This window comes from Tympanuchus pallidicinctus, unplaced genomic scaffold, assembly GCF_026119805.1.
Source record: "Tympanuchus pallidicinctus isolate F22 unplaced genomic scaffold, pur_lepc_1.0 scaffold3, whole genome shotgun sequence".
NCBI classification, from domain to species: Eukaryota; Metazoa; Chordata; class Aves; order Galliformes; family Phasianidae; genus Tympanuchus; species Tympanuchus pallidicinctus.
In genome coordinates, this window is record NW_026294747.1 from 102,974,785 (window position 1) to 103,002,008 (window position 27,224).

General features: G+C 39.7%; 1 long non-coding RNA gene across 5 annotated transcripts; it reads left to right on the forward strand.

Annotated features, from left to right (window-relative positions):
- Positions 1 to 689: 689 nt before the first annotated feature.
- Positions 690 to 26,703, forward strand: LOC128085447 (uncharacterized). 5 transcript variants are annotated; one of them, XR_008208976.1, is made up of 3 exons: positions 690 to 796; positions 1,264 to 1,375; positions 22,972 to 26,703. It is a non-coding gene; the product is annotated as an uncharacterized LOC128085447 (long non-coding RNA). The 5 variants fall into 5 exon arrangements; XR_008208975.1 differs by having other exon boundaries at positions 1,264 to 1,371; positions 22,965 to 26,703; XR_008208978.1 differs by lacking the exon at positions 22,972 to 26,703 and adding an exon at positions 15,949 to 16,206 and having other exon boundaries at positions 1,264 to 1,371.
- The last annotated feature ends 521 nt before the right edge of the window (positions 26,704 to 27,224 follow it).

A 27,224-nucleotide genomic window follows, 5' to 3' on the forward strand; every position in this document is an offset into this window, starting at 1 on the left:
GTAGGAAAGAATTGGAGATGGAAAAGAATTAGCATGTAGCTTCACATCATTTAAATACTTTGAGGAACAGTGAGTATTCCTCAGATCTCCTTCACTGGGGCAACAAAACCTTCGAGGAAGGCCAAGCTGTACTCTTTAGTCACGCAACAGCTGTCTGTGAACCTTGTTTAATATACAGGGAGGTCTGATTCTTCCTCCACTGGAGGGAGACAAGGGCTAATGAACAAATGCAGACAAATGTCAGATGTGCAAATTCACCTGTAACAGCTGGAAAGGAGTCTGACTCTTGTGATGTGGAGAACATTGCCATAGATACATATGTCTTCAGTTGCATTCTATGAAGTTGAGCAGTGCACACGACAGTGAATGTCACAGGGGATGCATGAGGTGTGTGCTTGTATGCTTTCTTTAATTATTAGCTTTTATTTGTTATGATTCAGAGCACACGTGTTTTTGAGATGATTTGTAACTCATCAGAAGAACTCAGCTGGCTGAAATCAAAGCAGTCCCAAGGATGGTGATGGGAGCACATCTCAAAAAGCTACTAATATCCCATCCTGTGCTCCCTGGAAAACTGCAGACAATTTGAACTAAAAACGTTTATTATCTAATTTTACTGTGTCAAGTTATTTAATTGCGTCAAGTTGTTATGAATTCTGTGCTGTTGCAGTTCAGTTAGTGAGACTACTTTTTTTTCTTTTTCATTTGAAGAAACTACAGGCAAGAAGACTCCAGTAAAGACAAGGCACATAGTCATGAATAAAGGAAGACTTCAACAGTAACAGCAAAATTAAAGGTGTGAAGATATTTGTAGAGAAGAATCACTTAATTCTCTGCTCTGACGTTGACAGAAATGCAGTACTGAAATTTTTCTGTTCAGGAGCCAGGATGCAGTGCAGTAGTGAGACCAACAGACAGAAGCTGCATTGATTGCTTTGTAAATGGGGATGGGGGAAGCAGTTGAAGGAACCTGAACAGATCAGGTGTATCCTAATGTGCTGCTCTTTCCCACACTGTTATTCTGCATGCCGTGTCTGTACTGTGGAAAATGCCATACAATCAATGCTGCTTTTCCAGTTAGCATCCAACATTCATAGAGATCTATTGTGCAGGGATTTCGTAGTCTATTTTAAAAGGTAGTAATTGGAGGAAACTGCAGCAAATCAAGAAATTTGTGTACACTTTGCAAAACAGCTGTTTTGAATTTGTCAGAACATTACTGTCTGACTGGAAACTCTTTCTTTTTTCTTGTTTCTTCTTCAGTTATGTGCCCTCATGGTGGCTGCTTTCAGGCTGGTGTCCTCACTAAGAAATCAGATTTCTCTTGACTCTAAAGCTCCTGGGGACTCGCATGAACACTTGGCTGTTTTGGTAAGTCTTGGTGATGCTACAGCAATCACACTCACAGGGTTTAGCACCTTTTGATGCAATTTAGTTCTGGTGATACTTAGGCTAGTGTTTCACCTGAAGTCTGCAGTTATTCTACTCCTTCATGAATATGTTAATTATTTCACACTTCTTTTAAAAAAATCTTTGCAGTCACAGAGCTAACTTTGCATCTTGGGGTGGTATTTAAATAACTTCATGGAAAATGTATAAGTCTAGGTTTAAAAAAAGGATAGTGAATAAATTCAGTGTGGCACAAATCTGACATCTGCATGCAAAAAATATTCAGTGCAAGTAAATTATGCATCTTTTTTGTTACAACGGTTCGGAAACTGTACTTGAAAATATTACTTTAATTACTGTCTTTATTGTACTGTTTCTAAAGAAGTTTTCTACTTAGCAGCTGAATACCTGATATCTGATACACTAAATATTTCTTCATTTCCTGATGTGAGATGCATCTTTCATGATCACTGCCATATTCTGGTTTTCCTCTGTTGATCAAATAGGTACTTCACATGTTGTTTTCATTATGCCTACAAGAACACAGCATAACAATACTACTTTCTCCAGTTTTATATTTTTTCACTTAGTTTTCTTTGTGTATGAACTTTCTTGTAGCAAAAACTTTGTCACCCATTTTGCTTGACATTTCGTTGTTATTTTAGATGACTCCTGGACATGCTATCAGACTAAGTATTATACTAAGCTACAGTTCATTAAATCATTATCTCACGGAATAAAACTTATGAGCACTGAAGACATGAAGAATTACAAATATTTCTGGTATTTGTAGTTTTTGCTATTTTTCATAAACTATTAGAAATCTCATAAAAAGCTTGACAATAAGAGCCATACAACCTGCTTCTCAGATCAGAGTAGTTCAAAGAAATCTAAATGTGCTGATACTGCTTGGTTCACAGCTTACTTTTCCAAAGCCTATTCCAGTCAAGTGGTGTTTTTTTAGTTGTCATCCGTGAGTCTGAGCAAGGATTTTTAACTATTCCAGTAGTTTTTTGGGATGTTTTAGGAATGATTTGACCTCAGCAGATTTATGCTGCTCTTACGACCATTGAATTTCCAAGTTGTATTTTCTGCCAGTCCGAGAAGGGAAAGAGCTGTTTTTTTTCCATGGATATTAGGGGAGCTGGTAGCTGAGGAACAGTGGCCTTGAGGAGTACTGTAACTTAGCTAGGAATGATTAGGAGGTTGCTTCCAGAACTGGTCTACTGCATTTTAAGCTGACGTTCTGATTAATGTGTTTACTCTGCACCTGAAATAAATTCTTATTGTCTCCCTGAGAGCACCTGGATAATTTGAGTTCTTGCGTCTTTTCATTGGGGCATTGCTGGTTTTGTGGCTGGTTTTGAGTATTTAGATTCACAGGGAAATGCAGGATGAGGAAACTTCCTTTCATGTTTCGAGTTACAACTTCAGTGAGTCTGCAGGTAATAGAAGTGAAAATACTGTAATGGAGTCAGATGGGGAGAGCTGAAACTTTAAATTGAATTATTCAACTGCCAGGAGGAAATACTTCTCTGTCTTCTGAAAATCAAGTTTGCTTAAAAAACAACAGTCAGAACACTTTGTCTTTTTGTTCATGGACACAGTGGCTTTTAACTTGTAGCTGTAAAGTGGATGATATACTCAAACATCAGCTGCTCCTCTCTGTATGGGTGCAAAGGTACTCAAAGGTTTGAAAGCATCAGAATAATTTATACAGTTATTTTCCATTGCAGTTGATTATGCTCGAGTCTTTAGAAGCCATTACTCTTAAGACCTGTACTTGAGATGTTGTGGCCAGTGCTTGAATTTGAGGCTTAGGGAAAAGACTTCAGCACCAGAGTTGTGTGTTGACTTGTGTCAGTCCTCAGAAGTCATTCAGGCAGATGTGAATTGAGTCTGGGATTGTAGCTTAATTGAAGGGTTGTAACTGAGCCCTCCAGGGAATTGAAAATGTTTTCTTTCGGTTATAAATGTAATGTGGTAATGTTCCTGGGTGAATCATTTGTGGTTTAATCTCTTGCTAACGAGAAGCAGGGAGAAAATTGGCACAGTGGCTTCATGATGTGATTCCCTCATGTCTCGTGTTATGAATAGGCTTCTCCTGAGCTCTGTCTTGGGGTACTGCAGACATAGAACGGAAGGATAAAATATTGATGAGAATTGCTCTGTGAGATTTCTCTTGTCCTGTGTTAGGAGGGAATGCTCTTCTCCCTTCAAGATAGGCGTTGTTTTGAAACCAAACCAAAAGCACACTAACAAGTGTATTTGGCTTAATTGCAATCAGTGGGTGTATTCTAAAGCGTAACTGACTCCTCTGCGTAGATACTAAGTGGTTCTGTCCTTCATTCCTTAGCATAGCCTTGAAGGGGGTACTGACCCAAGCCAACAGTCCTTGGCTACCTGTGGATTGAGGGTATGTTTTGAGGTACTGTAAACAAATTTTAGCTGAAGTTGTGCTTGATTGTAGATTCCGGAAATGATATAATCAGTTGAAAACTTCAGTTGTCAAGTAATGTTAAGAACTCTAGTGTTAAACTTGTATGAATAATTTTATATTTGGATACCTGAGACACAGTGTACAGGACTTGCTGTTGTGGATGTCTTGCCTCAGTAACACACCACTTTGCTTTCATTCTTTTGTTGTGGAGTTGAAATTCTCCACAGTGGAATAGTCGAGAGGGATCTGGACACTTTGAGTCTCTGTGCTTTACTAAGATGCAGCCGTGTGGGCAGATGAGAACCCAGCCCAGGCACATACTGAAACAAAGCAGTGAGGGCAACTGTGGTGGGAATTTGCTGTGTTTGCAAGGGAATAAAATGCGGATTGACTTTGGCTAACTCTGCATTCCAAGGACACGTGGGGGGACTATCTGTGAGCAATTTCATATTCAGCTTTTCTTTGTAATTCTTTTTCTGAACAGTAGTCACAATTAGAGCACTTACATAATTTATTTTGTCTTCTGTAAACCAGCTGGTTATGGACAAAAGGTGTCTTACTGGGCTAGATGGAAACAGTTTTATGTGAGAGATTACAAGATAAATTGGCACAGCCCAACCTAAAGGGGTGGTGACTATTTGTACAGTGACAAAAGTCTTAGTTCATTTTGAGAGCTTCACAGTTCAGGAATCAATTGGATTTGCATATCCCAAAAGTTTAGGGATTGATTTCCTAAATGATGATATTCAAGGCATAATGCTCATGTCTGCCTGTTATTATATGATCAAATATATTCCATGGAGGGTGAATTATTTAATCTCTGTGGAAACATGGGATTTTCATGATGCATTAGGATTGTAATGGGCACTTTTTTTTTTTTTTTCCAAAGGAATGAAATTGTTCCGTCTTCTAAACAAATGATCTGTGATGCCTCGAAGGCTGCTTGGAGAGGTAGATAATTAGCTACCCCACTGCCTAGAGAAATAGCTTGGAGAATTTTACAAGTCTCATGCAAATGGTTTGGGATATTATACAAAATTAGTTTCAGTTAGGCTCAAATTTATCTAATTTAATTTAATTATTGGGAAAAGTAAATCTTTGACTGAGGGGGAAGAAAGGAAACCTGACAGGAAGAGAAGTCAGGGCAAAAAAAGACACTGCGATATAGACTGCAACAATTAGATACTGATGGATTTACTGCTGCCATTTACTTTGTAGGCGTTCACCTCTAAGGCATCAGTAATGACTTCGTTCTCTAAGACTTCATCTATCAGAATTAATACCCTAGGCCACAGGTGGAATAATTACCAAACTGAATTAAACCCTGTTGCTCATTATGTCTGTATTCTATTTTAGCAGACTATGTACTTAGCTGACAAATCTCCATCCTTCTGGGATTTTGAAGTTCTAGGACGTCCTGCTTGTTCCATTTAAAGTTGCAAGGGGTCTTTGGCAGGGATTGGGTGGTTCTGTGAGGTGGAAACTTGATGGCTGTACCAGGGCTTGAGAGCCTGATTACTTGCTTGTGGGAACTGTGGTGGCTCTTTCATGTTCCTGTGATGTCTCCAGCCATCATTTCATTCCAGACCGGGTTGAGGGTGCATCAAATTTCTTCTTAATCTGAGGAAGATAGTTGAGAGATTAGAGGAGCAGGTGGTGCACAGCTGATTGTTGGTGGCTGTAAGCTGCCTCTTCAGCATGCAGAGCTCAGGCAGAGAGCAAAAAGGAAAACGAAATATATTGTAAGTGGCTCAGGCTTTTACAGCTTGGCCTGTGGATTAGTGGCTGAAATGAGACCAGAGAAGCTGGGACATGGCAGTTGTGTTGCCTGAGGTAGGTAGGCAGACTACTAAGATAAGCAGGAGAGGCTCACACCAGCCTGAGGGATGTAAGTTAATGCTGTTAAATGGAGGATGAAAAGAGGTACGTAGTATGTCAGGGTAGAATGGATGGGTCAGTGGTGTCAATAAAGAAAGAGGGAAGGGTAGATTCGTGCTGAGATGGTGGTCAGGGGGTATAACAGATGAATCTCTGCTGAGACCAGTAGAGCTGGGGAGTTTTACACGCTCTTCATTAGTTGAACTGTAGCAACTTCAGTGAACTTCTGTTTTGTTTCATCACGCATGATGGTTCTGTAGGGTATTTTAACATCAAATGTGATGTGACCACTGGAAGAGCAAATTCACTGAGCAGTCTAAATACATGTTTCTGTTAAAGCTTCCTCAGCAAGTGTTTGCTTTACTTGCTGCTTTTGGAACATGTCCTGAAATTTTCATCTAGCATGTTGTCTTGTGAGCTCTTTTGTTCCTAAGCAGTATTTTAGTGCCAACTTGAATAATATGAAGAGTTTAATTGCAATAAAAGCATTTTATTTTATGGCAAGTGACTATTTTAACTGACACTTTCTCCATATGCTTATCAGTAGAGGAACTGGATTACTTCACAGGATAAACACAGTTTCAAAGAGACTCAAATGAAAACCTTGCTGAAATTACTCATGCAGCCACCGATGGTTTAGGAACATATATATATGTTGTTATTCTAAGATAGTCTGAGGTTATTGGTTCAAGAGACAGGCAAAACTAGTGAGCTTTAGTTGCAAATCGGTGAAAGCAAGGTTCTGTTGACCTGTAGTTCAATTGCTTTTGATATTGTCATGGTTTTATGATTATTTTTTTTTTGGTTGCTCTATGGGCTGGCCCAGCTAACTCAGTTGGTAGAGCATGAGACTCTTAATGCTCAAAATGGAACTGGGCTGAACCAGCCTGTAAACTGTTGACAGATATGTAAAGTTTGTTTGATGTCCTGAAAGTCCTCTTTAGCCCTTTGGGAAATTAGATGTGTTGTAAAGCTTGGAGTGTGGTGTTGTTTCAGGCATAGCAGCCTACACTCAAACATTATTAAAAGGAATATACCCGAATTGCTTAATTGTGTACAACGTTATTTTGGTGTTTAATAGCTTTATTTAACCTGTGAAGAGTCAAGTCATCCAATATATGTATAGTAGGTGCTTGATGAAAGTGCTCTTGTTTTCAGTTCTGTCACTTTCCCAGTGACAGGGCTTCCTTTTTCCAGGTCAAACCGGTCAGTTGAAGAGAAGAACCAGGGAAAAACAGCACCTGGCTTGGATCTGTTCTCATTTAAAAAGAAGAAAAAAGTAAACAAAAACTAAGCCAACGACAAGCCAACAATTGACCCAAAAAGATTGCCATTCTATTCTAGAGGAGCAGAGGTGCCCCTATCAATATCAGCAGTACAGGAAGAGTGCTTACATATAACCTATACATACCTAAATTGTTTGCTTCTATGGTAGCTGTCCTGAAAGTAATGCAAAAATTATTTCAAAAGGAAGCCTTAAACTTTTTTGCAGTTAAATTCTTCCTACTTTGAAAAATACCTTTATTTTATTACTTGCTTTTATTATTTTTAGATAGATATCTATTGCTTTTTTACTTACAATAATCTGTTGAAGCTTGATGCTATAACCTTATCTTTACTTGAAATGCGTCTGTCCAGTTTTCAGCATTTTATTATTATTGTAACATTATAAGAAAAGGCTCAAGAATTGTTTCTAGGACCCACTGTTCTTACCCTGTAGTGAGTGATGTTCCTGGCAAAGATCAAAACAAAATTTGGCAGAAGCCCAAAGATAGGTCAGATGTTAATGATTTCCATTTGAACTGTTAGGATTTCATTTTTAGGTAACCCTTAGTTTTCGTAAGTGTGATTAACAAAGATAAAGACAGATAAGTATCTTTTTTTCTTCTAATTCTATATTGATGACAGATCACCTAGAAATCTTTTAGTATCCCCTATTTAACTAGCTGCCTTGTTTTTAGTCACCTCAAATATGTATGAGAGTCCTTAATGCAGAGGATGTTATCAAATACACAAATGTTGGTGAATGCTGCTTTCTGGTGTTTGTTTGTAGTGTGGTGTTCATGCAAGTTTTGCCCTTGTTTAGCAGTTAAGCCTGTACTTGTGGATCTGTTTTTGGCCATCACTGACAATTCCCCTGTTCTAACTTAACAAAAGGTAGCTTTTAACCATGAAGGAAGAAGAAAACTCTTTCAAAGCAAAAACATGACACATGACATTTCTGGTAACTTAGGCCCAAATGTGAGTTTAATGCATGAAGATCATGGCTGTAGGAAATGGAGAGGAGTATGGCTTATTTTTTTTTTTTCCAGAAAATCATCATTTTTATTATTTATTATTGCTGAAGTTAGAAAAATAAGTAATCTTTTTTTTTTTTTTCAACAAAGAGCAACAATATCATTCTTGCCTGTAGAGGTGTGCCCAAATGGTTTGTTAGTTATGGATGAACATTAACATTTGCTTAAAAACTAAGAATTCCTCAGCATTTGTGATGGTAACTGTGCCAGCAAAAATACAGACATGAGAACACATGCTGTTTGGCTTGGAGGCAAGAAGGAGCTAATGTTCTGTAAGCATCTAGAGGGAGAATATTATTATTTTTCTTCCCCAAACATAGAAAACATTGGTTAAAGGCAAATGAGCTGCTAGATAACAATGGATGGTCCTTTGTAAGGCAGCACTGTCCTTGCCACACAAAAAGTGTATAAAGATCTCTAGATAACTTGCTCAACTTGAATAAATATCAGGTGTTCTCTTCCTTCAAGCACATATTGACTTGCAAACCTTTCTCTAATCTTTCTTAATCTTTGTCAATATTTACCTCTTCATGCAATAAATACCGAGAAGTCAACACAACCCAGCTTCATCTTGATTTTTGCACCTGGTGTTATTTCTTTGCCAATTTCAGTGAAATTCATGTGTAGCTTGAGAACGATAAATTAGACTGGCAACATAAATCTGGTTATACAGTTTGTAGTAATAATTTCAATGAACAGCTCAGACCTCTGGCTGTAAGCAGAACTCCCCCAGACCTCTTCTAAAGTGTTGGAGATACTCAATATTTTTGACCTTTGATATGCGTGTTTCTTCCTATGTTGAATATAGCCTTGCTGTGTTAGTAACCAGTTGAATTCTCTATTTAGTTAAAAAGTATTGCATTGCTTCTTGTAAGATTCTTTGGATAACTGGTGCACCAGACGATCGTGAAGCATCCTGTGTAGGCATGCACTTCTCTAAAAACTAAGTGGTACAAGCATATTCTTTAGAAGAAATGGTATGGTGGTGGTGTTTCTGGTTGTTGCTTTTTTTTTTTCTTCGTAGTATGTTAAGATCATTGACTTTATCATGCAACCTGCTGTGCTCACTTGTTTCGCACTTGAGCAAAAACTTCAAACAGCGGAAGAAGCCTGAGAAACTATTGCTTCTGCTTGTTGTTAACTACAAGATCTGGTCTGGCTGCTGGTGGAGGTGGCAGAAAGGGATACTCATGGGGTCAGAGCTCAGCTCCAGCCCCTTGGTCACAGTGTGGGTGCTGCATCAAGTCTGAGCTGTAGCTGGGTGCCAAGGACAGCCTTCTGCATCTCTATCATCATTACCTCCTTAAGCTTTCCTAACTAAATTTCCAAAGGTCTAGTGAAAACAGTGAAGGTGAGATATGTTAGTGATATTGCTTGAAGTGAAACATTCGCTCCTTGGAAACTGCTTGCTTAATAGCAAACTAATTGCCTTAGAGGTAATAATGTATACTGTATTATGAGGTAATAATGATGCTGTATTAGCATAAGGCTTGTCTGTACCTCTTATCTTTTGCTTGTCTGATTGTCTGCAAGAGTGCTTCATGTGACAAACATATCAAGAGAAGGGTAATTCAGTTCTCAGAAGTCTAGTAGATACTACATAGTGTATACTCAGGTGTAGCATGTATATGGAAGGAGAAGCCCAGTTCAAACACGGAAATGAAAGTAGTGGTGGAACCTCAGTGCTAGCCTTGGAAAGTAAAATATGGGAAGGAGAGGAAGGAGTAAAATTGTGTGCATGAGCAAGTCCTGAGAAGAAATTGTGGCTTGGATTGCTGTCTCATTTCCAAATTGTCAAGCCCTGTCCTAAATCTCTGAGGCACATGTGGGTGTCTGATGTCATGCTGCTGAGGTGATTGTCACCGCTGGGTCGTAAGGAATGTGGGTCTCTAATGCTGACTAGCCACATGCCACAGACAGAAATTAACGAAACTGCAATTGTTTTCATTGTATCTAGTAGACTAGCTGTGTATTTTCTAGCTAAGTATTTTCTTCTCAGAAAATCAAAACATTTTCTGGGGTCTACTTACTTCCTTGAAAAAATTTGGCAGAAGATCATTGGAATACTTTGCTGGCCTTTGCTTGACTTCATGACATTAAACTCAATAAGATTAGCACTGAGCCAAGGGGGACTTCAAACAGTAGGAATCCTATGTGATCAGGGAATCATGGGGAAAAGTGCAAAAGCAGGGACGTCACTTGTTTAAGACTTGATGAATGTTTTGTGAGAGAACTGAGTTGAGATCTATGATTCAGATCAGCTGTTTAAGTAGCCCTGTTAATTAGCGTTAAATCCTGACATAGCTGTGTTACTTGGTGCGCATTAGTAGGAAATTGTAAAATAAGTTATTAAACCCAAAGGGCATTAAATGTTTCCGATCGTAACTACTGAAAACAGTACAGCAATAGGAATAAGGGAAGGCCATTCATGTTACTGCTTTCTCTTCCTCTGGAATTTCATGTCTTATTAAAAAGCTTCCCAGAAGGATTATTGGTCTGAAATTATACATTAAAAATGAAAACACAGTAGTTATTCACTTGCCTACAAAAACAAATGGTTACCATTAAAGTATATTGTTTAGAGAAGTCAATTATGCCTTAAAGAGGGAAGAAGAAAAATTTTTAGCAATATTTCGGAGAATAAGCCTCTGAAATGCATTGGATAAAAGAGCAGTGATGTAGCTGGGGATGCGTAAGTATTTTGGTGCCTGCCTTTGTGAAGATTTGGGACTGGTTGAATCAGCTCCCTTGTGAGGGTGGCAGTCCCATTATGTTTTTTCCAGGTTGGCTGGTGTAATTGTTTTTTCTGAGGTTATCAGCATGTTCAATCAAAAAGCTAATATGTGCATTATTGCTTTGCTAGTTTTTAAGCCCTTTTCTCATTATAGGTATTGATCTTGATTAAAAGCTGTTCTCCAAATGTTTGGATCCATTGACATGAAGTGATTCTTGCCTCTCCGCCTGCTACCAGAGGGAAGGTAGCCTCATTCAGGTTAATTGCCAGTGCTTGATGCTAAATGCAAATGCCAGAGCACTGCTTGAGGTGAAAATTCAAAATAAAAAAGAGCAGCTGTTAAAATGTCCTTTCCTTCTGTATTTACCAGAACAGCATGCTTTCCATTGGCATCGGAATATGCCAGAGAAAATGTCATGAATAGCGTTTTCAAGACAGATAATTTTCAGTTCTTTGTCAGTGAATGTATTGTCTCAGTCCTTCACCAGGATCTGGGGGAAGGGACAATAGCAGCAGACAGCAGTGGGTATTGAAACAAACAACGATCAAAACACGGTGAGCCAGTGCCAGCAGGAGGACTGATGTACAGGCATGCTGAGCACAGACAAAACCAGGAGCACTGCCATTGTAATCTGAAATGTGTGTGTGGGCTCTCGTGTCCGTGGTGGTGATGATTTGCACAGGTGTACATCTCCAGTCAGGATTTGCAGGCACATTGCAGCCTTTCACAACAGATAACCAGTTCAAGAATACATGGAGACGGGCCTTTATAAATGTTTTCTCTGCAATGCTCTATCTAGTTAGGGCCTTACAGTGGTGCTCTTTTATTGTAACTTTACTAAGAGTGATGGAAAAAAAACTTGCACCAGGTTCAAGATATTCTGATGTTTAACTGTATGCTACAACCTTCAGTTTTACAGGCAAAAGTAAAGAGAAGAGCAATTGAAACTGGTTCCCTGTGTAGAATTCCTGTAAAGCCTGGGAATTTGATGCTGGATGGATTATGGGGGCGCTTTAAAGCTAGCAGTGAAGTGTGGTTATAAATTCCCAGAATTATTTGGTTTAAGATTGTTTGTAAGCCATAGTAAACTGCCCTAGTGGCAAATGTGCTTTACTTAGCATTTGGGCTTTATTCCTTGTATAAATGGTTTTGTTTCTGTTTCTGGCTCTCAGATCTTCCTAAATACTTGTCTGTCAGGCAGAGATCCTTCCACTACAGACTTTTGTTTTGTCCCATGTTTAGTCAGACACTATCCTTAAGTTACTCTTCTCTGTTGAATGGACTGACTCTTGGTAGAAGATGAAATTTCAACTTTTAATCATTTTCCTAACTCTCTTCTGATTTATTTTTTCCCCTGCAGCATATTTTAGGTCCAAATTGTCTTTTGTGACAAAATAAATTCTGTTATGAACTCGGTCTCAAAACAACCCTAAATGAAATGTTTTGGTTTGGCTGTCTGTCTGGAAGATTTCTCTTGTCAATATTTTCTCTCAGCAGGTAAAAACAAAGGAAAATGAAACTTAATCTTGGAGGCTAAATGCCTTGGTGCTCTGTGCTCTGTTGGTGTTAATGTGTGTTTGCCCTGAAGCCAAGTGTAGTCACACAGCTACCTGCCTGGAAGGCTCCTTCCAAATTGAATTTGGCAACAACTTCCCCAACATGTGGACAGGAGCCTCACTGCTTAGTTTTCCTGATGGGTGTTTCTTTTATTAGATTGGATATGTAATGATAAATCGATTACTTTCTGTTTGAGAAGTGGGAGAGGAGTGGAGAAAATTACTCCAGGAACTGGGGATCCCTAAAGGAGTTGTTTTGTTTAGTGTATCTTCCTTTCTACAGACTGAATTTCTTCCTGCAGCATGAGAACATGAGTTTAGGCCTAATTAGCACAGCACTAGAGAAAGCTCGACTCCTAGAGATTGTTGTGAGGGAATTTCTCTCCTCTCTCATCAAAGATTTTAGCTTTGATGCTCCCGCTCAAACTGAACATACGTCGTCCCAGAAGATCTCTGTCCCTCTGGGGGGATTGTTCAAAGTCTGTGTATTGCCAATGTGAATGAAGAATGTCAGGTCTTTTAGATGCAATTTTACAAAAACATTTCAGGTCCATCCAAAGGAAGCAAGAACTGTTGCTTTGTTGATCACTGTGTCTCAGGATCTCAAAGGTTCTTGAAGTAAGGGATATTTCTTGCAGTGCCAGACCTCCACCTATTTAGTTGGCTCTCATGTTATCTGGAATAGACAACTCAATACAGAAAACTAAAAGAATACTCTTAAAAAAACCAAAGAACATATAGAGGCCTCGTTTCAATGTAGTTTATAATTATTTCTTAAAATGCAATGATCAAAAGATTCACCAATCTGCCACTGTTTGTTCCTTTTTTCTGACAGGTGGGCAGAGCATACCTCAAAAATGCTTAAACTATTTACCTTCACTTAAAAAAAGTAAAAGCTAAAAATGAGGTAAATTTAGTGCTGTCTTTTTTTTCCTATTTGTTGTGATATTCTAAACTAAGCTGCTATCTTCATTTTGCTTTGTTCAACTGTAAATAGAGCTGCATCCATAGTAATAAGGTGGGAAGATAATCAAGTCACTCTTTTGTTTAGGAATTTTTTTTCCTTTTAGAAAGTCTCATGTAAAAATGGAGCAGATGCTCACTATTGAGCTGAGGCAATCTCCTTTTAAAAGCCAAGACAATTTATATTTGGTTGAATTACATGAATAGTCTTGTTTAAGTAAGTAAATGAAGGAACCGAGGTATGCTTGAACACAAATATTGATACGTAAGTGCACTTAAAATCTCATACTTTGGAAAATCAAGATATTTCCACCATTCTGAATTTTATTAAAGGGAAAATTTAATGATAGAGGATAGATTTTAAAGGACACATCAGCTCCTTGAATCTCATTTGTTTATCTTCTCATTTGAAGTGCTACATGATAAATTAACTGGTGGTGATACAGTATTTTATGCTGTGCACTTCTATTTCTATGCCTTTAATAAAAATAGAGATTTTGCTAGGAGATATTTTTCCTTTAATGACTTTCTTAATGTGTTTGGATTTCAAATAATCTGTTTTCGTTTTCCCTAGTTCTGTGGCATTATCCTGGTTCTTCTGAATGACATAATTAATAATGAATATAATTCTGTTCAAATAAATAATTTTCAAGGAAGTTTTTTCAAAACAGAATCCAAAAAAGTAAGAATAAAGGAGACTGGCTTTCCTGTATCTCACTTCCTCAGTGGAGCATCTGAGGAATAAGGAAGTCACCAGTTGTCAGTCAACACCAGTGAAACGTTCTCATTTGCTTCAGCTTTAGATTAATTGAAACAGGCAATATTACTTGTTGCCCCTGAAAAGAATAGGAAGTTCTTTTATATGGCTGAAGTCAAATGGAATGAATGAAGTCAAATGGAAGATGAGTCTGACTTACGCAGGCATGCTCATTGTGTTTGATATTTGTTCTTGAAAGAAAATGTCCTATTTGCATTTGGAAGGAGATGCTCACTTCAAAGTCGAATGTGCTGTGCATGATCTAATGTATGGCAGTTCACTGAGGCTTTATAATCCTCTGGTGGTTATTGGATGCCATCTTGAAATATCACATTTCAGGGATATCAGTTTCTTCTTAATTCAGACATTTATTTGTTGCCTACAGAAAACCAGCTCTTTCTACCTCTGCCAGTATTAATCACCTCCTACTCTGTCACTTGTTGTCTGCCAAAAAATGTCAGGGTCAGAAATAATCAAAAACTTGTTTCTGGATCTTGCTTGATAGGCGGGACAAAAAAGCCCACAGCATTAGTGCAGGTCAGTAAATTGCTCTTGAAAGCCTAGGAGCTTTACTCAACAATATTTTTTATTCAGTTTGGCTCAGTGAATAGTTCTTCCATTCCTGGATCAAGCCTGGATCTTGTGTAAGGTATCCAGACAGCTCCCTCAGTCAGGTCCAACTTAAGATGCTTTTCAGTAATTGTAGTTAGCATTTGAGTCTAAATGAATTAAGAAGGTAAGCCTGAATAGGATTTTTAGTCTTCCTTGGAATAAGATGAAAGTAAACATAGACACCTCAGGAACCTCAGCCATTCTGACCAACAACTCTACCTGCAAAGTTGATCTGTGTTAGGGAAATTAAAGTGGGAAGATTTTCTTCGACCTGCTACAAGCCTCTCTGGAGAAGTAACGTCCCATAGCAGGGCAGTAGAGCTTTGTGCTCAGGTGCTGGAGAAGAGATGCTGTAAACCTGTGTCACGATGCCACCTGGTGACTCCCACAGGAACAGGAGGTTGAGGCAACTACATCAGACTCGTGTGTGCTATCAGTCAGCTAATTCATTCCACCAATTTGCCCCCAAATTCTTCCTCTGGTTCCTGCAGCGATGAAGGAGTGGGAGGAATGACTCAATCCCCCAGAAGGAACTTCTGATAAGATATTTCCTGTTTAACTCTGGATGTTGCGATCCACAAACACGCTTAAAGTTATCTAAAGGAATGCGCAGTTCTGTTCGAAAGCACAGCCAGAAGCATTACAATGTCCATGCAGCAGCTTTTGTGCCAAATGGATAACAAATATGAATTATTTATAGTTCATATTGTAGCTGCTCTGCACTGTCAGTCTGTGCAGGAAAATGATGTCCTGAAAACTCAGAACAACCTTTTGGATGTATGCAGAGGGATCCTGAGGGTTTGCCAGTTGTCCCCTTAGAAGGAAGAAGTTTGTATTTCTAATAACGTTCTTCTTATGCTTGCTAGATATATTTCCACTTTGATGGTGATCAGATTTGCATCATGTTTATCTTCATGGTGGAATATTTTAGGAGTTGGCACAATTGGTTTTAAAGCGTCTCTTTGAATGTCAAGTGATATTTGACACTGTATAGCTGGCATAGACAGCGACATAACCTTCCATTGGAGACTGGAGCTGAAGAAGGCAGCATAAGAGCTTGGAATCTGCTGATTCCCTGGGATGTAGATAGGTCACTAGTTTTCTGCAGCTGCCTGCAAGCCTAGCATGACAACATCACTTAAGTTTAAAAGGATACTTTTTGAAAATACATGTTGTTTTTTTTTTTTTTTTTTTTTAAGACAGGGATAAACAGTGAAAAACACAAGGAGGCAGAGTCTGTGGTCTAATTGTCATATAAATTTTCACTCTGTTTCAAGTAGATGATTATTGTATGTAACTTCATTTTTTGTTTTACATCCAGGTTGAATAATAAAAAAAACTCATTGGTTGTCAACCAAATGACAGTCCTGTCCTCCTTAACGCATCCTGGTGTAGGTCAAGTCAGAATACATTCCCTTCTGCTGACTGCCCAGGCAGGAGGGCGACCTTTCCCCATGGTGATACCCAATGTTGCTCTATCCTCAACTGCCATAGACGAGTGCGTATTGAGGATCCAAACATCTTTCATATCTTAAAAGCTCCACCTGTCTTGAGAGCATACTTTGATTGAGTGTAGAGTGGGTCAAGGTCTTTGACATCTCTTCTGACACAACAGCATTGAAGTCACGACAGCGTTCTTGGGCGCTTGTACAACACTGAAATGAAAGCTTGTATTAATGCAGAATAGGCGTTTCATAGCTAACTGCTCAGAAGTCAGGAGAGAAAGTTGATGATCTCAGTGTAACATTCACCTACGTAAGATTTGTCTAGGCTGCTGAGAAAACAGTTTACAAAGGAAAGCCCAGGATGTGCCAAACCGTTAATGTCAAACCTTAATGAGTTAATGATATCTTAATGCTTTTTATTTTCCTATTGTGTCCCTGAACCTTCTTACCTTTCAAGGTGACTTACAGGTTGTTTTCTTCTTTTTGTTGTTGTTGTTTCTGCTTTGTACAGATTACCAAAGAATCTGCCTTATGTCTGCTGATATGTGGATGCTTCCTGCTTTGAAAATCTTTTTGGAATGAGATGATGTTTGTATTTAGCTGGTATCCAAGGGCAGCAAACATTATTAAAAACACAAAAATCAGGCTTTTCATTTAAGGAAAGGAAAAAAAAAAAAAACCCAAAAAATCTAGTTTCCCAAACAGTGTCAATCCTCTTCCTGCTTTCCAAAGCATTTTTCATCACTAATATCTGTTATTATTCCTTTAGTGTTAGCAAGCTGTCAGATAATAGGAGACTTCTCTCCCCTTCCCCTCTCCAGTGTGTTTGGAAATATGTTCACGATAGGAAGGACTGCAAATAGTCCCACTGTAGAAAGCAGACAAACAGCGTTCTGCTTTACTGTTTGAAGCTGCTTATTATTGTCTTTTCTAGAGAAAACTACATCATGGCACCTGTGAAGGACTGTTTTGCTTCAAACCCCTCTCCTTGCTTTTGAGATAGTGTCGATTAAGTGACTCATGTCACAGCTCTTGATTGAGAGAGATCTGCGTTGGTGATTACATGTTAGGAGTCTGCTCCTAATCCATTTAAATCACTTGTAAATTACTTGCCCTCATTTTCTCATTGCTTCCACTATTGTGTGGCACCTTCTTATTTGCATGTCAGGGTGAGCTATTTCCTCATTCCTGCAGAACTGCCTCGCATAATACCACAAAGCATAAGGAAAACACACAGTGAAGTTTTCAGCTGTTAGTTAAGTTACAGTGATAAGTTTGTATTCCACTGAACAGCTCATCTACCAAGCCTGCAAAAATTCCTAGATTATCCTCACCTGGATTATCATGCAGTTGTATTTGATCCTGAGGACAGCTATTTTCAGGAATTAGAAGGCTGTTTTGATCTTCAGCATCTCTAATCAGATATTTTGTGGTCCCTACACAGTGTCTGGATTTGTTGTTGGACTGCACAATTATTTTTAGTGCTCCCTAGACATTAAACTTTTTGGAGATGGAACCATCCTGCTCCATCCTTGCAGAGCCTGGAGTTGCAGGAGTGGTTAGGCAGTGTGGCAGAGATGATGCTGTGGGAGGGGACTACTACAGAGAAGGCAGCAGAGCACTTCCTCCTTTTCCATTCATCTTGTGGTGGGCTTGCATACTTCTTGCATCAGCTTTTGAGCTTTTCTGACCCCACAGTAAACTAACTGAGCTCACTGGCAAAGAAGAATGCCAGTCATTGCATTTATGGCATTAATTTCCTGCTGGATTAATGAGGTGAATACTTCTATTTTACAGTTAGAAAAACATAAGAACTGTGAATTATTGGACAATAGAAAAAGTAGCAGAGGAATGCTCCTGTTCTCCTGTGAACTTAATCACTATTAGAGATAACACTCTTTCCACATTTCTTCCATTTCCAAGCTTGTAAGTAATGCAGCTAATGGCTTCTCTTCTATGGGTAACATAAAGGTACTTAGCATTTTTTATAGTGAAGCTCTATTTCTTGGCATCTGTAAAATAATATTTTTGCAGCCTGTTACTATCTAATCGTAGGCAAGGTTTTACTTTCTCCTTTATGAGCTACATTCTTTACCTTGGATAATTGCTCGCTCCTGTTATTAGCTGACTAATAGATGACCATAACATTGATTTTAATAGCTCATTTTGCTCACAGTGGGCCATGGGAGACAAGAAAGACTAAAATCTTTGAGCACAGAAGAGGAAAATATAAGTCAATTTAATTTTATTGGATGAAAACCACGAAGTATAGAACAAAATCAATTTCGGCATCATCAGAAAGTTGCTGTTTTCTTTATGCAGTTAAGTTTCCTTCATAAACTTTTCTGCACTAAGGTTAGAATTTTGTTTTGATCCTTTTGATACCTTTGTTCTGGTTCTTATACTAAGGCAAAAGATCTAGTTACCCAGAGGGGAATTTAAACCCACCTAACTGCATCTGAGTCAGCAGAAGCTTTTGGATGGATTCCTGCGTGCTTTTTTCTTCTCAGATGTTGTTGTAATGGAATTGATTCAAAAGCAAGCAATTCTGAAACTGTTAGAACAATTTACTGTATTAGTATATTGTCACTGCTGATTCTGGTGGTCATCTGACCTCTGTGACAGGAATATTTTCCCTAGTTGTAGTGTCATTCAGGGCAACTGTAGGTGCTCGAGAATTATCAGGACTTGGCTTACCTCAGTTAGAAAGCATCTCGGAGCTGGTAAGCAGGAATCTGACTATTAATGCAAGAGTGCTCATGAACAGATGCAGCCTCTGCAGGAATGGGCAGGCTGGCCAGCCCTAATCACATCAGCTGGCCTGGGAATGGGCTGGCTGTCTGTCATGCCTCCGTCCCTCACTAAGTACTGGCCAGCAGCATCCCTGGGGCATGTGGATAAGCCTGCACTTGTTTAGTAGTATTGTTGATTCTATCCAAATTTGGGAATGGTTGTAGCGTAGAAATACTTGAGGTCTCTTTTCCAGTCTTATTCAGGCAGATTCTGACTTTGTTAATTGGTGAAAAAATACGGCTTTTTTCATTTTTGAATTGTTTTGGTATTAAAAAGAAAATCATGTCTTGATGCTACCTTGATTTCTATTGATGAGTGCACTTGTTAATGTTATAGATTTTAAAGAAACTTCCATACTTAAAGGCTAAAAGGTTAACAACTGAACCCAGATTGTCTCCAGTGAATCAAGCTCAATTTTCTTGAGCTTATTGAAAGCAATCTGCTCCAAAGAAACTAATTAGAGTGAATACAGAATGCCTAGGCTGCACTGCCTATGCACTCTCAGAGACTTTATTCATTTATTTCCTGTAATTTTGTAAAATCAGGTAGTTGTCTGTCATGCTTTCTCTTCTGGTAGTGGTGATGTGAAAAGCAAAATATACTCCTCTGAAATACCAAGTTGGACCTGGTGTGCTACAAGAAGGATGCTCTGATACTGCTGGCTGGAAATCTATGCTATTAGAAATGATACTGTCAGATTCATCAGCCGTCTGTAGTTGAACTGATGGCTGCTGGCTGGCTCGGATGATTCAGAGGATGCAAAAACCACAGTTAACTAAGGATTCTTAATTGAGGCTTGTAATGTTAAGTAATTAAGGATGCTTTCTGTTCTATTATTATTATTTTTACGTATTCACATGCCTTACTCTGGTGTGTTGCTTGTTTTGAATTTGAGAGTGGTAATCAAGCTGCTCTTGTGTTGTGCTTCATGGAGAGGGGGAAGTGTTACTTCGTTCCATAGAGGGTGACAGCGTCGCTTCACATCTGGATGTAGATGGCCTTGGAGTTGTTAACAGTTGAATCAAAAGGTCTGATTTTTATACTCCTGTGATATGTGGCATGTGGATTTGGAGGATTAAGTTCTGAAAGCAGTGTTTGAACAATTATTTGCTTAAATCCCAAAAGTCCTATTTTGTGGAAATAACAATAGAGCATGTAACAATTTTGAACTTGCTTGATATCCCTTAGGCAGTAGATCTATTTGTCTATGCAAAGATCTTCTCTTCCTCGAACTCTAGGCATCCTGAAAATTCACTGAATTACTGTCTTTTTTGAAGGTAGGACCTTTTATATCTAATTTAAATAACTTGGTGGATCTCCGATAGCCTTTGCAGGGCATGGTAGCTTCTAGTGCAGTTTAGAATAGGTCTTTATACGTTAAGCAGCTGTGTATTAACCATCAGAACAAATGGAAAGGTACGGAGCATTTTGTAGTGAAGGGTCTGGTGGTGGATCAGAGCTGATACGGAGCTTATTTGAATCTGATCCCTTTGAAGAAACATCAGAAGCCCTTTTACTTCTGAAAAGGTGTTGCTTTCCTGCAGGGTATCTAGTGATCACTCCTTATGCTGTTTGTTGGCCTGATACCTGAAAAGTCCCTAGTTCCATAAAGATGTGTAGGAAAGCTGGCAATGCTTGTCTTTATTGGGTGGAAAATGCGTGGATGTTCTGATGATGGGCTGGTGGCACATTCCCCATACATAAGGAAGTGACTGTTGAACTTGTTAACTGTTCTAGAAGCTTTTCTAAATTCTTCTTTTCTACTTTCAGAACTATGTTTTAAGAGAATCCAATTCTGCTTGTGTGTTCCAAAGCGTTACAGCTAAAAATAGATGCTGAGAAACAGGGTTTTATTATTTGTTTGTTTCCTTAAAAAAAAAAAAAAAAGGAGAAAAGGGCAGCATAAAATAATCAGGGAGGTGGAGAGAGAGATACTTCCAACAGCTTGATTTGCCTTTTCTTTGTGTAAGATGGGTGAATGTGAAAATCAGAGTAATTAATCAATGTGAACTTTCCAGATTTATCATTGTTAAAGTGCACCTGTGCCAAGCAACATTGTGCTGATTCTGGAAGAAAAAAAAATTGCAGCATGTTCATTAACCACCTCTGGGTTTTGTGCCTCATTTGCAGAGAATGGGCCAGGGAGAGGCAGGGTTTTGGTTCATGCTGAGGTAGTGCAGCACAAAGCAAGCAGAAGATATTCAGCTGAAGGTATTAACTCTCTCTTTTTGTTGTTTTTTTTTTTCCTTTCTTCTCTTTGCTCCTTACTTTTTTAATGAAAAGTGCTTTTAGTGGAAGGTGGCTGCAGGGAGGAGAGATCCTGAAATGCGTGGGCAAGTGTGGAGCCGGTTGTGTTTGCAGAGTCCCTCCTGCAAATTGGGGACCAGTGCCTGCTGATAAGGCTCACTTGTGTGCTCTGTGCCTGTGTCCTGGCTTTGCTTGCTCGCTGGCTCATGAATACAGCTGTCAGAGCTATTTAGGTATTAAATTTGCTAAAGCATGTGTGGACATCAAGAGTTGGAACTTATTTTTAACACCCAGTTTTATCCCTTTTGATAGGGAGGAAAAAAAAATATCTGAAACTTCTCAAGGAAAAACTAGTGGACTGATAAATAATTTTTTAAAAGGTGTATTTCAGTTTAAATATTTCACGTCTGCTGCTATGAGTATAGGAACATTTTATTTTATTTTACATGCTCTTTTGTCAAACCGTTTAATAGAAAAAAATTGAGTACTAATCAGAAATTGCCCTGGAGGACTTTGAAAATAATGGATTATCCATATACTGGCTTCAATAGAAGTAATATATCATTATACAGTACTACTTATTTGTCATGAAATAATGAAGATCTCTACAAAAGGCAGAAGAAATAATTGGAGGTTGTGATGTAGTACTTCTGGAAGTTCAGCGCAGTTTTCTGATCAGAACTGCAATTTCATGTATTCCCAGGGGTGAAAACTGTTGGGGTCTGTTGTTTTTAATTCAGAATTTTGATCAGTTTTCATATTCCAATAGTTGATACAGCTTTCTCTAAAACAGGAAATCTGTAATGCGAGTGCTCTAATGCTTGAGTTATCAGAGTTCTTGCTAGATAATGTAAACAAGGACATAAAGAAGCTCCTACTCCATCTGTATATGTGACTGCCAAGCAGCAGCAACATTCTCAAACTGTATGGTAGCTTATTCATTCATCTTTTTTTTTTTTTGTCTTCTGAGTATAGGCTAAGATATTTTTCACAACTGTGTTTAATAATAGGAGAGAGACACTGGGATTGTGACTGCCTAAGGGAGTCTAGGTATGGATTGGAGTATGAAAAATAAGATAAAGATAAGGACTTATTAAATCCTGAAGACAATCAAGTCAAACTACAATCTGTCTCTCTTACAGACTCCATAGCTCTTCAGCAGTCCCCCTTCTACACTGTTTTAGAGAACGGTTGTATCCAATTCACCTGGCTTGTATTTTGTGGATGGCTTTTAATTACAAGCCCCTACAACACCAGCCTTCCTGTAAATTTAACTAAGTCAAATGTCTTGAATGCTCAACATGTGTGTGCGTGGCTGACTCTCACTAGTCAGCTGCAGTGACACACTATCAAAGGAAAGGAAGGTTCATTGAGCTTAGAAGTATCCCACTCTCCATGTCCAAGTGGCTCCACACCAATCTTTAGCCCAAACTGTCAAGAAACAGAGGAGAATTGGGATCATTTTGCATATAAATTGGTGACATGTAACTTATCTCAAATGCTGATAATGTTGAATGGCATCTTACATTCTGTGATTCTGTGTGAGAGCTGGCTGTTTTGTAAAGTACTGTAACAACCATAGGGTGATAGATAACCACGTCACCACGAACTGTGTAAGTCCATGAGGCATGCAGCAAAACAAGCTGTTAAATGATGTTTGTGTTTCAGCCTTTGTTTTTTTTGAGGTCTTCGTTGCTCCTTGGAGGCTTCTTTCACTTAAAGAAAAGGAGATGGCAACCTCTGTGCTTGTAGATAGAACTAATTCAGTTGTATCAGAAGACACCACTGAGTTGGTGCTTGGAATGGATGGGTTTTACAAGCTCGTGCTGTGCTTGGTTTGTTCTTGCTCTAGACTGCAGCAATCACAAATGGACAGAACTGGTGCAAATATTGTAGCTTTGGATGCTGAATGTGGAAACTGATGGAAACAAGGCTTTGCCAAGTGGTGAAACATCCTCCCAGGCCAATACCAGTCTCCTGTGACTGTGTTGTACCTCAGGTACAGGTAGGATTTCTTCCTCTTTCCAGCTCTAAAGAATCTTCAGGCTCGGATACCACTGCTTGGAAAGTTGATAACACCTGAATCAAGTGCAAGTAGCACCTCCTGAATCCTTGAACTGATAGAATAATGAGATATGCCCACAGTTAATAGCCTCACTATGTACTCTTGCTACACACGGGCTTTCTGGGCTGGAGAAGCTTGGTTTCCAGAAGGAAGAGCTGGTGCTGAGAGATGAGTTCCAGAGAGAAAAGGACTCCCAAAGAGAACATGAAGATCCTGACTGAAGGATGTATCTGGGAAGTGAGGCAGATGCGTGGAGACCAAGGAGATGCCCAGCACCAAATAATTGTGCCTGGGACCAGAAACTGCAAGCAGCATCATAGCAGAATCCAGCAGGAATTTCTGCCCAACCTGCTCTAGCCAACGTACCTGCCTGCAGGGAAGCCAAGACCTTGGGAACGTCATGGGGAAGTTGTAACAGCCATGGAGAATAAGCACAGAAAAAAACCAAACCCTGCTGAAGTTTTTGCAGAGGTGGTATTCTTTGTTTTCCCAAGGATTCTGGGTGAAACTTAAAGCGAGCTATGAGATGGAGAAGGAAGCAGGGAGGGGGAAGTGCTGCTGTTAATTTGGCATTCATTTTAAGGAGCTGAACGGCAGCCAGAAGCAGTGCAGATGGCATCTCAATTCCCTCTTCTTTTGAAGAAAATGTATTTTTAATACAGTTACTTTTTGTTTCCATTAAGACATTTTTAGCTGTGGAATAAGGACAGTTAAAGGCAGCAGTTAAACCCCCAGCTTTTAGATGACATTTCTGAAAGCAGTTTATTTCCCAGAGCGATAGATGTATGAAACATATGGTTTCTTCAGAGCCACAACCAAGGAGCTGGGTGGTACGGATGCAGGGGCTAGTTGGCAGACGCCCCAGGAAGGAAGCGAAAGGACACAAAACTGGTGATATTGTTGCTTTTGCATATGGGTGTGGTGGTGACAGGAGAATTTGTCTGTATTAAATTGTGTCTTCTACCCTTCTGGCAAATCAGAACTCTAAGCTTTTCTAGATCAACTGCGTTCCAGACACCTGCTCTGTTTTCTGACACTTGATCAGATGCCTGACTGCTGTTAGGACTGCAAATCTGCACCAGGTGAAAGCATACCATGCTTTAGGAGTGGTATTTTATAAATAATTGATTCTTTCAGTGAGGGATTTTTCTGAGAGTAATTCTTTCATGAACCTATTTGTGAAACATTCTCTTAGGTAAACTTCAAGTTCAAAGATAAAATTTGAACTAAAATACACATACCAAACAGGCTGCTGTGTGCATTTGCCTGTCAATAAGATAGAGCTCCTATTTTGGCAATTTATTGCATCTCTGATGTGAACTTCAGACTTACTAAAATATTGAAAACATTCCGATAGGGCGTGATCAGCACTGCCATGGTACAGCTCATGATTGATAGCAGTATGAATCAGGAAGTGCCACTTAAAAGACTTTATAAGAGAAGCTATCTCTTATTATTATTTGTGTATCTCCACAAGTAAAAAATTTAAAGCTTGATTTTTACAGAAAACCATTCAACTGATATTAGAGCCATTGCTTCTACTTCCTTTTGAGAGACAAAATTCTGAGATTTTACCATTAAATAAGTGAAAGAGAGACTAAAAGGACGTGACAGCTGGAAAGATTAGTTATTCAAACATTTTATTCCCAGAACTATTAAATAAATAATTAGATAAATAAATGAAAGTATCTGATAATGCAGAAGGTTTATTACTCTAAACATCTTTCCAGAACTGTCTATGACCTCTTAACTTACAAACTCATTACTGGTGATGCTGCCTGCAGTGGGTGCCACCTGGGGTGCCGGCCCGTCCCCTGCCTGTGCCCGGTGAGAGCTGCAGGTGCCATTGGGGCAGGACGGGGCTGCCCCTGCACGGCTGCTGCGAGGGATGAGGTGAGGAGGGCCTGAGGAGCTGCCGCTCTGCTGCCTGTGGGTGCCGGGGAAGCTCCTGCTGTGCTGGGATGGTTGTAAACCTGTGTCCTGTGTCAGATGGAGGAGCAGAAGCGAGCAGCAGAGGCTGCTACTTGGTGGCAGCAGGGAGGGGGCCAGAGGCTGGCACGTTTCCCTGTGTGCTGCTGCAGCAGGTCTGGCGGGGCTGGAGCAGCACTGGTTTGGGTGGTGGCTTTCTTAGGGCGCTTGAGTGGTGGGGCCCTATGGGTGCTGCTGTCTCTGTGCCTTCTTCCTTTGGTGCTGCCAGCAGGCTCCTGTCTCACCCAGCAGCTGCTCCCTGCATGGGCTGGGCACCTGGTCTGCTCCTCACGTGGCTCTCCTTCAGGTCTCCCTGCAGGGCAGAGGCAGCCACCTCTGTCTCCTCAGAGCAACTCTTTGCTGTCAGTGTTCAGGCAGTTAGGATCATCGCTCTGGAAGTGTGGGTGAGAGTAGAAGAATGACTGAAAATGCAGAGAAGAGTTAGTTGCTGTCTGGGGCTGAAAGATGGTGATATACAGGAAGTAAGGCTGAAGGCAAAGATGGGTAGTAAAAAGGTCTTTCGGTCAGATTAATCTCAGAGATTAGGTTAAGTCAAAGAAGATATGTTGCAAATATATTGAAATAAATAGGCTCATCATATCCTGATTTTTCTTTTCTGTCTGTTCAAACTGGGATATAACTCAAATCTATTTTATCTATATTTCTGCTGTTCAGCAATGCAACGTCTAAAATACCCAGAAACAGGAAAAGATATAAAGATCAGAACATTGACTGACACAGACTTCTCTTCTGTTGCTAAAGCTTGTTGTCTTGAAACCTTCTTCCCACCCACCAGAATCTTGTGAGAGTTGGTTTATGTGTGGAGCAGCTGAGGTACCTTTCTGTGAGCAGCAAATGCTTCTTCCTCTGCCAGAGACTCAGGAATGGAACAAGATCTTGTGCAGTCATGGTGTATTTTGGTGAATCTTCACAGATTAATTCTGTGTATGAAGATTTTCATGTTTTCAGTCTGAAGAACTCTCACAGGTCCTTTCCTTCCCAATGCCTGGGGCTTAAACGTTTCTTCATCAATAACAACACAATTTCCACCATGATTCCACCAAATCATCTTAAATTGGTCACTTTCAATTGATAGCCAGAGTTTTTGTGGAAAGCTGAGGAGATTCTGGCTTTGCTCTCCTCAGAAGAAATGTGAGGGAAACATTTGGTTTCCTCTTCATCGGAAGAAGTTGGTGGATCTTTTTCTTTCTTTATCCATGCTAGAGCAGCATCCCATGTGTTCCTTGTTCATCCTGTCCTGGAGGATGAGGAGAAGGAGAGTCTGAGGACTCAGGCAGCTTCTTCAGATTCAGGTGGCTCAATTTTAATTTTTCTTATCTCAGTTTGACCAAAGTTTTCATGTAGAGGCATTTCTGCGGTAAGCCAGACTTTACCCTGCCGTCAGCACGTGAAGTCTAAGAGAACGTCAGGGGATTCCACTGGAAGATTGTCTGACATCACTGTAACACCCACGTGTCATCACAATGACATCACTGTGTGGCACCCAGAGCCTGGCTGGCTGGCACAGCCAGAGCAGATCTCACTGACCAGTACTTGTTGGTCCAGGGCCACCGGTGTTTAATCGTGAGAAGCAAAGAGAGCTGTATTTAAAGGGGTTCATTTGTCACCTTTCCTGTGTGGTCCCTGAATAGCCTTCTGGCCTTCTTGGTGTTCTTCTGGTTCTCCAGATGGGGCTGAGGGAGAATCAGTTTCCCAAGTAACACTAACAAAAGAAAATAGCAATCTCTTGACAGTTTGTAACCGTTCTTGGAAATGCTCCATGGGTTCAATAGCATGGCTTCTGCAAGGCAGTAGCTGTGTGCTCAGGTAGTGCTCTGCAATGTCAGCAGTCTCCCAGAGGCTGCTCTGTAGGTCCAACTGGGAGAAGGCAGTAAGTACATTTTGCTGATAGTATGAACTACCACTCTTTGGTTCCTATGCTTTTATTTGGTATTTTATATATTTGATATTTAGAAAGCAAGCTAATGAAACCTGTGATGTTATTTAAGCCTTTCAAATCACACTCCTCTCTACAGGAGCAAGGGCTTCATCTGTCAAGGAAAGGCTTGGTCTGCAGAT